Below are 12,994 nucleotides of genomic sequence, written 5' to 3'. Positions count from 1 at the left end.
ATGCACCAGGAACATCTATGGGGAACATCTAAGGGGAACATCTAGCTGAAGGAACACCTGTGCAGCCCCCAAGAGAGCCGGCCGGCGGTGTGCCGCTCCCCTGCAGAAGTGGGGAATGTGGCCAGGGGGAACTGCCCTTCCACGGAGGTGGAAGGGATAGTAGCCAACCCGGGAAGAACCAGCAGCAAACCCGGGGAGGGCCGAGCAGACGAAAGAACAGCGCAGGGTCCTGTGTCGTTCCTCCACGAAGAGGGGGAGCGACAGGCTTGGTTCTGGAGAGGCCAGGGTGGTAGAGTTTCTGTTAAAGCAGAAGGGAGAGCACAGAAGATGGGTGGGGGAGTGGGAGTCTGTCCTTGTGAGGGTCTCAGGTTACACACATAGTGGGAAAACATTATTTGAGGATGGGGTGTGGTAAGATAAGGCTCATGTCATAAGCCTTAGCAAAAAACGGTAGAATATTAATACAAACAGCATTAGCTGATAAGTCGATAGTGGAGATAAAATGGAACTCACAAAATTAATTCAATCCAAGGAAAGGGGGAAAACAAACAACGGATGGAAGAATCAGGTAGAGAACAAACTGCAAGACAGCAGGCGCGGACTCAGCCGTATCAAAAATTCCAGTAAGTTAGGGGAATCTAAACATCGTTCACGTCAATTTAAAAATACATCTCCACTCTTTCTTCCCACCCCAATCCTGCTATTCCTGAATTTCACCGGCAAAGGAGACAGGGACCAAGAAGGGTCCCTTAGATACTTAACCAAATGTAAAGAAGTGAGGAAAAATATACTTACTGTTGGAAAATAAAACTTGGGACTGGCATTGTGGTGCAGTGGGTAAATTGGCATCCCATATGGGTGCCTGTTCAAGTCCTGGCTGTTCCACTCCTGACCCAGCTCTCTGCTAATGTGCCTGGGTAAAGCCGTAGAAGATGGCCCAAGTGTTTGGAACCTGCCACCGACGTGGGAGACCTGGAAGGAGCTCCTGGCTCCTGGCTTCCACGAGCGACCATCTGGGGAGTGAACCAGTGGATGGAAGATGGATCTCTGTCTCTCTCTCTCCTGCCCTCCAACCCCATAACTCTGACTTTCAAACAAAAACACTTCTCTCAGTCGAGAGAACATTTCTCTTTGCACGGGTTTTTCGGTGCAGTCTTGCTCTCTGTCCAGGAACTGTGGAAAGCACCGCCTGTCTCAGGACCATCCCGCTTTGCAGGGTTTGGGCTTCCAGAAGCTCCTGGACTGCACATGATGCGCTGTACCCCGTGGGGTCCCCGTGGCCAGTAAGCCGGCACCTGAGCCTTCCACTCAGCTTTCCAACGTCATCTCAAGGATGAGCAGGACAGAATTTTTGCCCAGTTGTTCCCATAATGCAGCCACTGAAGAACGTCTCATCTGAAATGGGGCTCGTTTAAACCAGACTAAACACTGCAACTCACTCAGTCAGCCAAGGTACTTCTCCAAAATGTCTACCAACCTATGAGTGAATTCAGAAATAACCATCTTATTCTGCAGTTTTCTAAATGTAGTTGAAAAGTTATGGCTAGGCAAGGCTGTAACCAGAACCTGTGTGGCTCAGAGGTGGTCCTGGCGGCGTGGTCTGAACATGACAGGCTGTTGGAGTTGATAAAGACAACAGACCCAGCTCTATGCGATCAACAAACCTACAGGTGTCGCGGATTTCAAGACTCCTCTCTGACTAACCGCCAGAAAACCCGTAAGGATATAGATTTGGGCACAGGGACACTCCACTGAGCTACAGCAGAACCAGTATTACGGGGCCGGCACTGGGGCGTGGTGGCTTCCGCTCATGATGCCGGCATGTGATCCTGTATCAGAACAAGGTTCTAGTCCTGGCTGCTCTGCTTCCAATCCGGCTTCCTGCTGATGGGCTTGGGGAGGCAGCAGATGATGGCCCAAGGGTTTGGATCCCTGATATCCATGTGGGAGATCCTGGTGGAGTCCTCGGCTCCTGGCTTAGGCCTGGGCCAGCCTGGCTGTTGTGGCCATTTGGCGAGTGAATCAGTGGGTGGATGATCTCTGTCCGTCTGTACCTCCCTCTCTGTCCTGCTCTGTCTTTGGAATACAAACATTCATACATATATCTTTCAGAAAAGGACCCATATTCTTTCCAAATGTACCTGGGAAATTCATGCAAGTAGGCCGTATAACAAACCTCCATAATACTTTTCAAGGTGACAGCATACAAAGCATAATATCCGGATACAAAAGACTTAAACTAGAAATTAGTAAGAGAGATACCTAGAAAACTCTCCAAATAATGGAAGAATTAAGAACACAATTCTAAATAATCCATGGATCAACAAAAAGAATCACAAAGGAAATAAGAAAATGTTTTAAATTGAATGGAACTTTTAAAATATATATCAGAATGTGAAACTTCTAATCTTTAATTTTTTTTCCATTTTATTTGAAAGGCAGAGGGAAAAAAGAGAGATCTTGTCTCCCTCTCCCTCCCCCTCCCTCTCTCTCTCTATATCCCTCTGCACTCTATTTCTCCCTCTCTAACTCTGCCTTTCAAATACATATTTTTTAAAATGGGGACAAAATTTAAATAGAAACTCCACAAAAGAAGACTGTTAGGGAACCATTCATGGAGAAAGTAACTGTAGCGCCGTTTGAAAGAAAGTAACTTCAGTAGCGCAACTTGAAAGAAAAGTAGAAAGGTAACCACCCTAGCTGGTAAGATTTGAAAACGGGCTGCCTAACTAGATGGCCTAACCACAAACTGTTGTTGCCATGACGACGGGACCCTGAGGGGTCGGAGTGTGGGCGGGGCTAGCCTCTAGAAGCTGTATATAAGGGGACCCTCAGCCGCTGTAAACCAGAGGTTGCTCAGCCTCTCTCCCCGGTCCGTAGTGCCTAGTGCCCGCGGGGAGAAGCTCCTGGTCTGTAGTGCCTAGTGCCCGCGGGGAGAAGCTCCTGGTCCGTAGTGCCTAGTGCCCGCGGGGAGAAGCTCCTGGTCCGTAGTGCCTAGTGCCCGCAGGAGTAGGCTTGAGGGATCTCTCCTCCTAGTCACCTAAAATATCAATAAAGTGTGTTTAGCTTGACCTTCCTCAGTCTCCTCGACTCTTCCTTCGCGGTAACCCGGCCAATTCCCGAAGGGGGAGATCCTGACAAAGACCAAGAAGTATAAAAGGCCACAGGCACAGGGCCTGACACGTAATTGAGCACTAGGGAGACACCAAGGGAAACCACAGGACAGGACACCGCACATCCACGGCGACGGCTAGGATTAAAGACTGGCAATGCCAGGTGTTGACATGGGGGCCACCGAGCTCCCATCCACTGCCGGGGGAGAGGGGAGGAGAGAACCGCTCTGGAAAACACTGGTGCTTCCTATCAGACCCTGCGTTTCCACACCCAGAGGAAAGCCAGCACCCCAAAACGTGTCTGCAAACGTTTGCAGCCGCTTTACTTCTGTAACCCCAAAGTGAAAACAACCCAGTGTCCATCCACAGGTGAACGGGTGAACAAACTGTGTTCTGTCCTCAGCAGGACACTGCCAGACACATCAAAGGAGTCAGTACCGATGCAGACGGCAACGTGGAAGATCTCAGAAACACGACACGCAGAAGGAGGCGGGCACAGAGGACACTCTGCAGGATCCCACCTCGATGAAACTACAGAAAACGCCACTCCAGGCCACAGGGACAGGCAGCAGGTGACGGTCTGCTGGGCACCAGGGACGGGAGTGACGGGCAGCCTGGGGGAGCGCAGGGGGGTATTTGGGGTGATGGCAATGACCTCTACCTTGATTGTTGCGCTGGTTACCTGGTATAAAATCTGTCAAAACTCACAGAAAGGTGCACTTCATCTGGGGGCCAGGTACTGTGCATAAATTATACCTCACACCATCTCTTTTCTTTTTTACAAATAATGGGCCAGACTGGCAAGAAACTACTGCTTCTAAAGGCAGACTGGGGTGAGGGATCATTCCCTCCACGCCAGGACTGGCACAGCTTCATCTAGATAAAGCTGATGGCAATACTTAGTGCTCTGGGGATCAAAGATGACACACGACTGTAACTAATGGCTGTTGTCTGCCAGCGAAAATGACTTCACAGGTGCCATGTGCGTGAAACAGAGGGTATCAGAAACGAAATAAAGTAGCACTGTGATGGCTCACAGCCACAGGCTACGGTTCTCTGCAGGCTCAGGAGTCTACTGTGTGTTTCATGCTGCATGGAATTATACCTACTATAGATAAGATGCACTTTAATAGACGGAATTCCAATGCTTCTTGCCAGGAAAATCGCCAAACGTTGTTTTTGGAAGACCCCTTGAATGCACAGGTGGTTTTTTTTTGTTTGTTTGTTTTGTTTTGTTTTTGACAGGCAGAGTGGACAGTGAGAGAGAGAGACAGAGACAAAGGTCTTCCTTTGCCGTTGGTTCACCCTCCAATGGCCGCCGCGGCCGGCGCGCTGCGGCCGGCGCACTGCGCTGATCAATCGCAGAAGCCAGGTACTCATCCTGGTCTCCCATGGGGTGCAGGGCCCAAGCACTTGGGCCATCCTCCACTGCACTCCCTGGCCACAGCAGAGGGCTGGCCTGGAAGAGGGGCAACCGGGACAGAATCCGGCACCCCGACTGGGACTAGAACCTGGTGTGCCGGCGCCGCAAGGCGGAGGATTAGCCTAGTGAGCCGCGGCGCCGGCCGAATGCACAGGTTTCAAATCTCTTTTGCATCAGGTGGCTGTTTAGCTTGGTGGTTAAGACAGCGGCACCCACATTAGAACACCCGAGTTTGACTCCCGGCTTTCTTCTGATCCATCTTCCTGCAAGTGCACACCCTGGGAGGCAGCAGTGACAGCCCAAGAAGTTGGGTCCTGGCTACCAGTGTGGGTGACCTGGATTGAGTTCTCAGCTCCTAGCTTTGGACTGGGTCAGCCCTGGTTGTTGCAGACATTTTAGGGAGTGAACCAGCAGATGGGAGAACACACGCTCGCTCGCTTTCCTTCTCTCTCTCTGCCTCCCACATAAAAATTAAAAAAGATTACACCCAAGTAAACTTTTAATTATGCTTTTTAAAATTTTTTTTATTTATTTGAAAGTCAGAGTTACACAGAGAGAGGAGAGGCAGAGAGAGAGAACTCTTCCATCTGAAGGTTCACTCCCCTACTGAGAACCGGCGCCCATATGGGATGCCAGCACTGCAGGCGGCAGCCCTACTCGCTACACCAAAGTGCAGGCCCCGACACTTACTATTTTTAAAAGATTATTTATTTGGGGCTGGCGCCGGGTGCTGGTTCTAGTCCTGGCTGCTCCTCTTCCAATCTAGCTCTCTGCTGTAGCCTGGGAAAGCAGTAGAAGATGGCCCAAGTCCTTGGGCCCCTGCACCTGCGTGGGAGACCAGGAAGAAGCGCCTGGCTCCTGGCTTCGGATTGGCACAGCTCCGGCCGTTGCAGCCATTTGGGGATTGAACCAATGGAAGGAAGACCTTTCGCTCTGTCTCTCCTTCTCACTGTCTATAACTCTACCTCTCAAATAAAAATAAATAAATAAATAAATAGAGTTACAGACAGAGAGGGAGAGAGAGAGGGAGAGAGAGAGGTCTTCCATCTGCTGACTCACTCCACAAATGGCTGCAATGGCCAGAGCTGGGCTGATCTGAAGCCAGGAGCCAGGAGCTTCACGTGGGTCTTCCGTGCAGATGCAGGGGCCCAAGTACTTCGGCCATCTTCTGCTCTTTTCCAAAGCCACAGCAGACAGCTAGATCGGAAGTGGAGCTGCTGGCTCTCAACCTGACACCAGTACGGGATGGCAGCATCACAGGCGGGGGTTAAGCCTACTTAAGCTACAGTGTCATCTCTGTTATTTATTTTTAGTTATCCATTTCACACCTTTCTTCGGCTTAATTTGTACTTGCAGTTCATTCATTTGTTTAATGATAAATTTCCTTAAATACAATAATAGGGTTGGGCATTTGGCACAAGCATTAAGATGCTCTCTGGGGGGAAGGTGTCGTGGCACAGTGGGCAAAGCCAGCCCCTGTGGTGCTGGCATCCCATGCGGGCACTGGTTCCAGTCCCAGCTGCTCCACTTCCGATCCAACTCCCTGCTAATGCACCTGGAGAGGCAGTGGACGTGGGCCCTGCAACCACATGCGAGACCTGTGTGGAGTTCCTGGCTCCTGTTAAGCATGGCTCAGCTCCAGCCGTTGCGGCCGTTTGGAGAGTGAATCAGCAGATGGAAGATCTCTCTCTCTCTCTCTCTCTCCTCTCCCTCTTCTGTAACTCTGAATTTCAAATAAGTAAATAATTTAAAAAAATAAAGCCGCTGCCCGGGACCCCCACATTCCGTCGGCCTGGCTCTGCTTCTGTTTCCAGCTCCTGCTCACACACGCCCTGGGAGGCGGCAGGTGATGACTTGAGGTCATGGATCCCTGCACCCACGTGTGGGAGACCTGGACTGCGTTCTGGGCTTCTGGCTTCGGCGTGGCCCAGTCAGCCCTGGATGTTGTGGGCATTTGCGGAGTGAATCAGCAGATGGACTGGCTCCTCTCCCTCTCTCTCTCTTCCTGTCTTTCAAACGAATAAAAGCAAATAAAAATTTTAAAATAAATGAAATGCAGGAATACTGTGTTATTTCACTGAACTCCATGTTTATGGTTACTTTCTGACTGTGGAAAGCTACACTTGATTCCTTTTATAGTAACAAAGTAATATTTCCTTTGGAAGGAAATTATTACTTTTTAAAACATGAGTACATGTACTTCATTTTTTTTTTGAAGACTTATTTATTTTAAATTCAGAGTTACACACAGAGAGAAAGAGAGGTGGGGCGGGGGGGTTCCATTCGCTGGTTCATACCCTAATTGGCCACAACAGCTGGAGCTACGCCGATTCAAAGCCAGGAGCTTCTTCCAGGTCTCCCACGCAGGTGCAGGGGCTCAAGGACTTGGGCCATCTTCCACTGCTTTCCCAGGCCACAGCAGAGACCTAGATTGGAAGTGGAGCAGCCAGGATACAAACTGGCACCCATATGGGATACTGGCACTGCAGGCGGCGGCTTTACCCACTACACCACAGCACCGGGCCTGGAAATAAATTATTTTAATGAAAAAGAAATCAGTCTAAAGAAATACATATTACTAGATTAGGTGACCGTGCAAACACTGTGGTGGTCCTGCTCAAAGGCCTGGGGTGTGCAGCGGCCGGGCCTCTGACTCTCTGGCTGCTGTTCCGTGGCTCTCAGAGGGAGGCTGTGCCCTTGGCGGCAACACCTGGGGGAGACCTGCGCGTGCCGCTATCAGCTGGGGTCCTCCTGCTCCCTCTGCCCCTCGAGACCCCATCTCAGAGCCCTCTGTGAATCGCAGTGCACACACTCCTTTGTGCAGAGCGTTCCACTTTTCCACTGCTTCAGGGCTCGACTTAATTCCCCCTTTTGAGCTCCCGATACAGGGACCATGGCCATGCAGCGCCCTCCGTCCCCTGCTTTCTTCCCAGGTGTGTCTGAACTGCACAGCGGGCAGGGGAGGGAGGGCTTGGCTACTCAAGTCACCTGCCCACAGGGGCGCCCCCTGATGCTCCTGAGGTGGGCAGGCACACGGGTTAAAACTGGTCAAGTTTGGGAGCTCGAAGACCACGCCTTCACCACACCCCTGTGACATCATGCCCACCTGCCACACCTGGGCGCCCACCTGCCCACTAGACCATGTCACCACTCCCCTTTGAAAACACGTAACAGGCAAGAGCGCCCCAAAGTCGCTCTCTGCCTCTGCTTCGCTGCTCGTGATAAGCGGTGGATAGCTGCTCAAGGCGCCTGCTGCACGTGGCTTCTGGCCTGCTCTCTGCTTGGCACTCAGAATTCCTCTCTGAATATTAGGCAAGAACCCACATGGGCTTACTAATATGGGGAACTTACTAATAAGCACATGGGGATATCCCATGGCACCCCAAATTCCGATATCACACCCACTGTCCACATGCTCTCAGCCTGCAGGCCGCTGCGCACACCCTGGCCCCTGGGCCTTGGCTCCTGCATGTCCAGGGGCTTTCGTGGCACCACCAAAGCCCTTCCTGTTTGGACACAGCTCTTTATACCCCTCCCTCTCTGGCTGTCCCAGCCACTGGGACTCTGTCCTGCACACCCCCGCCATCGCTTCCTTTGCCAGCCCAGGGGATTCCTTTCGCTGATCCCCGTGATGGGCAACAATCCCAGTGGAAAAACCATGTGCTGTTTTACTCTCAGATGCCCACCTTCCGTGCTGAAGTCTCCCGGGGCGCGCGGGGGGGGGAGGGCAGTTTCCAGAACTGCAAAGGCCAGCAGTCTTCCCACCGACCTTGCCAGGGGGAAGGGGAAGCAGAAAGAGAAAGCCTTGAGGACCAACGGAACTGGGAAATTCGCGTCTCTGAGCCTTTTCCTACCTTAGCTAGAATCAGCCGGCCCGGGGCAGGGAGGCCTGAGACGCGAGAGGGAAGACGCAGGCAGCCTGCGCCGGGAGAGCGGCCCTCTGTCGCCCTCTCCAGGCCACATGCAGAGTTAGGGACAGTGTCTTCCAGGCTCACAGTCCAACATCTGGACAAATGACTACCACAGTCCCACACCATCCCCGCAAGAATGAGGGCAGGAGATAATGAACCATCCGCGTTTCACCACGGAGGAACCCCAGGCGTCTCGATCCCACCTCTCTTGGATTTGACACCAAGGAAACAAGATTCAGGGGTCCGGGAAGATCCCGGCCTTCGTGCCAAGGTCACCGAGCCCTTCCAATCCCGCGAGCTTCCACGTTACAGATGGTTTATGAGAACGGTCCCACGAGGTGGCTGTAACTGGGACGGATTTTTCCGCTTGTCCCGAGAGGACCACCGTGGGGAAGGAGCCAGCAGCCTGATGTCCGCGTTCCACGGTTCAGACTGTTCCGGTGTCACTTCCTGCTGAGTTCCCGTCTCAGTCTGTTCCTCCAACAGAACGCCTCAGACCGGGTGACTCCTGGAGGCTGGGAGGGCCGCAGCACACAGCGGCATCTGGCGAGGGCCTCCTGCTGCGGCAGAACGCGGCAGGAGGTGAAGGGAAGGGCAAGTCCTAGAGGAGGGGGCTTCAGAACAAGCCGTGTCCGGGAGAACATCCACTCCAGTTAGAGTGGTTTCGAGCGTTCTCCTAGCACTGCCACGCCGAGACCTTCAGGGGGCCACGTTTGACCGCAGCTGTCTCTTCGTCAAGCTCTCCCACCTGGCCACCCTGTCCACTCTAAGCCCCTCCATCCTGCGTGCCCTCTGAAGCCCACGGCCTCATCCTTACCCTCTTCTGTAAGCAGCCCTTCATCTTTTTCCTCCTTTTTTAAAATATTTACTTATTTATTTGAGAGGCAGAGTTACAGACAGAGGGAGAGACAGAGAGAGAGGTCTTCCATCCGCTGGTTCACTCCCCAGTTGTCTGCAACAGCCGGAGCTGGGCCCATGTGAAGCCAGGAGCCAGGAGCTTCTTCCGAGTCTCCCACGTGGGAGGAGCCCAAGCGCTAGTGTCTGTGTCTTCTGATAGAGCCAGCGGCTCCAACGATGAGGGCTCCACCCCATGATCACTGCCCACGGACCCCACCTCCAAACACTACAGCTGGACTAAGGGTCCAGCCTCTGAGTACTACCCCCAGAAGACTGGGCACTCACCCGCTCGAGGGCAGGGTGAAGATCGTAGGTAAACCGAAGGCTGCCAAAAGGCCCGTTGTGCTGTCCTGGACGTAGCACACTCCGGACCGCACACAGCATTCTGTCCTCTCCATTCCACTTGAAGCAAAACGCAAACGACGATGGCTCCTCATGGCATCCGGGGAAGCACGTGCTGTCAGCCCTCTCTGCCCTTTCTCCCACAGCCTTCTGCTCACCTGCCATCACACTCTGCCCTCTCCGAAGGTTTTAGAACCTGTCTTGCGGCCGGCGCTGTGGCGCAGCAGGTTAATGCCCTAGTCTGAGGCACTGGCATCCCATATGGGTGCCGGTTAGAGACCCGGCTGTTTCACTTCCAGTGCAGCTCTCTGCTGTGGCCTGGGAAAGCAGTAGAAGATGGCCCAAGTCCTTGGGCCCCTGCACCCACGTGAGAGACCTGAAAGAAGCTCCTGGCTCCTGGCTTCGGATCGGCACAGCTCCAGCCATTGTGGCCAATTGGGGAGTGAACCATCGGATGGAAGACCTCTCTCTCTCTCTCTGTTTCTCCTCTCTCTGTGTAACTCTGACTTTCAAATAAATAAATAAATCTTTAAAAAAAAAAAAAAGAACCTGTCTTTCCCACTGCCCCCTTCCCCAGGCCACCACCTGTTGCTGACGTCTCCTGAAATGACCCATCCAGACTTAGTTTCCTGGACACTCCCCTTCGATGGTCTTGACCCTCCTCTAGCTGCAGCCCGGGCCGCATCAACACCAACGTGCCCACCCCTCCGTAATCTCGGTCCCAAGCTTCACTCTGCTCTCTCTCTCTCTCTCTCTCTGGCTCCACTCTCTGCATGTGAGCAGGTGCCTGGGGCAAGACCCACGCCTGCGGCCCGGCCTCCACTCAAGTTTATGATTTCAAACTCCAGGCCCGGCAAGCGGACAACACCCTGCCTCCCACCCTCCCCTCCCCTGCCTGACGTCACTCTCAGCTGGTGCCCCTCCTGCTTTCCCAAGACTCAACTCCTCCAAGTGGCACCCGGCACCACTGCTCACTCCTTTCCGCTCTGAACCACACTCTGCGGGGTCCCCCCCCCCGCCCCGCCCCGCCCCGCCCCGTTGGGTGGAGCGCTCAGTAGTCATCTCTTGTCACATGGCGTACGTATTACCCATTCGTCATTGAGCCACCATGTTTTCAATTTTTAACGACACAGTACCTATGTGACAGATATCTCAACGCATGTGTTCAGTGGGTGATGAGCAGACGAGGGTAGCTGGGTATCCATCACCACCAACATTCATTTCTTTGGGTTGGGGAAAGTTCAACATCTTCTCTACTATGTGTTTTGAAAAATACAATCGTCAACAACCATTGTTAGCCCATCCTGCCTCAGAACATTGGGAGTTATCTCTCCTCCGCCACAGTTCCCCTGTGTCCACACACTGTCCACGCCTGCCTCCCCCAGACTGTTCCCGGTTCCGCCGACCACCTACCACTCGCCCACGCTGCACTTCTATGAGCTCAGCGTTTCTGGGCTGCACAGACAAGAACAAGCAGTGTGCTGACTCCAAGTCGCACTTTCTCCTCAAGCTACAGCCTCCCGTGTCTAACTGCCTACTGGACATTTCTCCTGGAGGGCCTACGTGGCAATTTAGTGTGCCCACAACATGCTGACTTCTCCCGGCCCTGAGCACAACGTTCCTCCCCTTCCCCCATCTTCATGAATGGAACCATCCGCCCGGCTGGGCAGTCAAAAACCACGGGAGTGATCCTGGACTCCTCCTCCTCACCCTACACCCACTCCACCTGCAAGCCATCTTTTTATTCTATTTATTTAAAAAATATTTTTAGGGGCTGGTGCTGTAGCATAGCTTAGTGGGCAAAGCTGCCACCTGCAGTGCCCGCATCCCATATGGATGCCGGTTCGAGTCCCGGCTGCTCCACTTCCCATCCAGCTCCCTGCTATGGCCTGGGAAAGCAGGAGAAGACGGTGCAAGTCCTTGGGCCCCGCCTTCGTAAGGGATACCAGCGTGGCCACCACACAGCCTGCAGGTCTGTCCGTTTGCCACCGCCTCCTCCCCCTCCCCGACCGTACCAGTCTGCCAGCACGGTCTGCCATTTAGACTCCTGCAGTAGCCCCAGACCGGCCTTCCTGCTTCTCCCCGGCCCTCTCTACACTCTCCCAGCAGCCGGAGACACCACTCACGCCCCTGCTCCCCGCGGGGAACACCTGGATGCTGCAGCCCTGGGGGGGAGGGAGGACACATGCCTGTGCAGGGCCTCTGCCCCTACTTTTATTTACTTGAACGAAAGAGTTAGGCAGAGACAGAGAGAGAGGTCTTCCATCTGCTGGTTCATTCCCCAGATGGCCTCAACGGCCGGAGCTGAGCCGATCCGCAGCCGGGAGCCAGGAGCTTCCTCCGAGTCTCCCACATTAGCAGGGAGCTGGGTCGGCAGTGGAGCGGCCAGGCCTCAAACCAGCGCCCGTATGGGACGCCAGCGCCGCAGGCCGGGGCTTTAACCCTCCAGCCCCTCTCTCCTTGTTTTTTAAGTATTTTATCTGACAGGCAACGTTACAGTGAGGAGGGGAGACAGCCATTTCCCACCCGCGGGCCCACTCCCAAAATGGCGGCAGCGGAAGCCAAGAGCTCCATCCGGGTCTCCCACGTGGCCGGTAGGGGCACGAGCACTTCCGGGAAGCAGGAGAAAGGAATGCTGGGTCGGAAGTGGGGCCGCCCGGACTCGCGCGGGAAGCTGAGTGCGCCACAGCGGCCCCTCCCCGCTTCCAGATCATTCTATGGAGGTGTTCTTAGCCCGGGTGGTCCCCACGGCTCAAGCCCTCACCGCCTTCAAAGTTTTGGCTCAAACACCTGCTTTTCTGGGGGAAATGGCTTTCTCCAGCCACCCACACTACCCCTTCTCATTGCTTTATTTATTTATTATTGCTTTATGTATTCCCCCCACCCTCCTTGGGTTGAATTGCGGCCTCAACACACCCTGCCTGAGTCAGTCTTGTTAGTTAGTTCTTGGCCGCCCAACTAAAACGTCACAGTATTCCTCAAGTATGGCACCCGCCATTCCTACGAACAGCGCCCAGCACGCACGCAGCCGTCAGGGCACTTCGCGAGGAAGCGATGGGCGACTTACCAAAGGCGGGGGCTGCAAATAAGCGGGCACCTGGCCCTCCCACGGCCACCTGCCCTCCAATCCCTTCCTCTCCACCGAGAGGGGTCGAGCAGGGGGCCTCCCGTCCTTTCGTCCTCCCGCCTCGTGGGGGAGTCGAGGCCCCGCGGGCGGCCCGCCGCAGGGGGGCGCGGCTAGGCGGCCCTCTCTATGGTCTCTCCTCCCCAGCGCCCCGCGTGCCTCTATGGTTCTTCCTGTCAGCAGT

At 54.0% G+C, this 12,994-nt stretch overlaps 1 long non-coding RNA gene across 1 annotated transcript; it reads right to left on the bottom strand.

Moving 5' to 3' along the window:
- Nucleotides 1-6,740: 6,740 nt before the first annotated feature.
- Nucleotides 6,741-10,740, bottom strand: LOC138846974 (uncharacterized). The gene is made up of 2 exons (XR_011384525.1): nucleotides 8,391-10,740; nucleotides 6,741-7,060 (listed from the first exon to the last, which is right to left on the bottom strand). It is a non-coding gene; the product is annotated as an uncharacterized lncRNA (long non-coding RNA).
- Between the last annotated feature and the right edge of the window lie 2,254 nt (nucleotides 10,741-12,994).

The sequence above is a fragment of the Oryctolagus cuniculus genome, chromosome 19 (assembly GCF_964237555.1).
Source record: "Oryctolagus cuniculus chromosome 19, mOryCun1.1, whole genome shotgun sequence".
Classification (NCBI taxonomy): Eukaryota; Metazoa; Chordata; class Mammalia; order Lagomorpha; family Leporidae; genus Oryctolagus; species Oryctolagus cuniculus.
Note: the sequence above shows the minus strand (reverse complement) of the source record. Positions and strands in the feature narration are given on the sequence as shown.